The 2457-nt window shown below is 35.2% G+C and overlaps 1 long non-coding RNA gene across 1 annotated transcript; it reads left to right on the top strand.

Annotated features, from left to right (window-relative positions):
- Window positions 306-748, top strand: LOC109948325. Its single transcript, XR_002270976.1, has 2 exons — window positions 306-345; window positions 439-748. It is a non-coding gene; the product is annotated as an uncharacterized LOC109948325 (long non-coding RNA).

Below are 2457 nucleotides of genomic sequence, written 5' to 3'. Positions count from 1 at the left end.
GAAACAGTTTACTGAACGTTGTAAATGGCAAGGTTCCGGCGTGTGGGATGGATTGGCAGAACGCATATACGGTGCATGCCCCTTGTATGTTGATGAAGTACAAGCATTGGGTGGCTGTAATGATTAATCTGGTTAAGTGTGAAATCAAAGTGTACGATTCAATGGTTTCACTTATTCCAGATGAGATCTTAAAGGAAGAACTCGCCCCGCTTTCAGTTACGATTCCAAATCTTCTCAACACCATCGACTTTTATGAAGAAAGGTGTTTACGCAAACAATTGCAGCCGAGATTGGTGATGTCCGTGGGCCAATAGAGCGTGTGGATGTTCCACAACAGTCTAATCAGTAAGCACAACTTTTTATTTAATTTTATTACTTTAAATTGTCAATTACGTTAGATGTCATTAGTTGAATTGATCGAGTTCTGTTTTGCTTCAGAGGCGATTGTGGCATGTTCGTGTTGAAGTACATTGAGCTTTTGAGCGCTGAGATTCCGTTAGCTACTTGCACCTCGCAGAACATGCCCTTTTTTCGGTTGAAATTGGCTGCAGAGATAACACGGGGAGATGCTTACATGCCATGATATGGGTTGAACTTGGTTTAGGTACATGATGATTAAATAGGTTTTGGGAATGTCCAATTTCAAACTCATGTAAATACACAATAGAGACCTACGGGTCCTTTTCGAATTCTACCTCTGCTCCTCTATTCTTCTTCGTCTTTCTCAATCTTAGTGTATTTTTGTACATAAATTGAGGTTTAAGTTATTGGACAATAACAATTAGAACCAAAATAATGGCAAATATTATAGCGGATGCATGCTTTCATTTTGATTAGTGTGATACTACGCTATGTTTATTCTGATATTGTCCTAAATGTATATGGAGTTGGATGCAGAGCATAGACAGAAAAATGAAGAAACTGAAATGGAGATGCTGAGGGTTGGTGAGGAGAAAAGTAAATGGATCTGTAAATCTATTACACGTAGGCAATCTAAATGGATAGGCAGATGAGTTTTTGAAGTCAGACACATGTCATTCTCATACATAGAATGTGTCAACGGTTCCGTAAAGTATTTTTTTATTTAATGAAACAAACTTCTGTGTAATATTAGCCTAACTCCTTCACGACATTTACATAACCTTAACCAAACTGCATTGAATTGGGATTTAAAGACTGCATATGTGAATTGGGATTTGAAGATGGCTTTTTAAGTGTATTACATCATTGCAAAGTGATATGTCATCGTTTATGCAAGCCACCATTAATCGCAATGGGTTGCATCTTAATAAGGTACATAATCAGCGACTATGGCCTCGCCTCCAATGTTTTATTCAACCATGCCCTCTTTATAGAAATACAAGAAAAAATATCTCCAAGTGCAATGCTATAAAACCTCCCTATTGGTTCCGTACCACCCCTCGGGTTTGAATCCCTCTCTCCTTTATAATCGGTTGATAAATTCGTTGATTTTTTTTTATTGGTTTTGGGCAGCTCAGTAGCATAAAAGTAATGTATATTAGTGCATCTATATTGCATGTCTGTTGCGTCTATATTGCTTCTCTATTGCGTGTATATCTTACATTTATTGTATGTGTATTGATTGTTTATTGCTTACGAAGGAAATAAACGACAATACACAGGCAACAGACAAGCAATATATGCAATATACACACAATATACACACAATAGATATGCAATATACACAATAGACATGCAATATACACACAATAGACATGCTATATACATCAGTCCCCAATTACACCAACCATACGGAAGTCGTATTCAATAGGAAATTAAACTTAACAGTTATTCTTCCTACTAAAAAAAAGAATAAGGTCCGTTTTCCCCCTTAAATCTTACTTGAGTGGTACTTGTGCCCCCAATAAACATCCAATATTGGAGCAATAACATTCGATATACATGCAGCAAACAATCAATAAACCTTCAATAACCATTCAATATCGGTTCAATAACATGCGAAATACATGCAGTTAACAATCAATAAACATGTAAACAATCAATAAACTTTCAATAAACATTCAATATCGGAGCAATAACATGCGAAATACATGCAGTAAAAAAATCAATAAACCTTCAATAAACATTCAATATCATGCGATTTATATGCAGTAAACAATCAATAAACTTTAAGTATACGCAAATAAACAATCTATATACACTAACTAATTATGCAATTTTCAAAAAAATTGTATTGTCTTGTTATTGCATCGTATTGGCCCTGTATTGTGATTTTATCATCTTCGTATGATTTTCTGTTTTTAAACTAAGTCTTGGAAAGTTTTTGCTGGGTTTCAAACAAATAAATGCTTTTGTTTAAATTCAATGCCAATCCACCTATTTCAAGAACAAATATTACAAAATGGGTTTGAAAATTCATTGGTGGTGCGTGCAACATGTCTTTTTGGGGAGAACTTTCACAATCTTTGAAACCGT

This window comes from Prunus persica, chromosome G3, assembly GCF_000346465.2.
Source record: "Prunus persica cultivar Lovell chromosome G3, Prunus_persica_NCBIv2, whole genome shotgun sequence".
Lineage (NCBI taxonomy): Eukaryota > Viridiplantae > Streptophyta > Magnoliopsida > Rosales > Rosaceae > Prunus > Prunus persica.
Note: the sequence above shows the minus strand (reverse complement) of the source record. Positions and strands in the feature narration are given on the sequence as shown.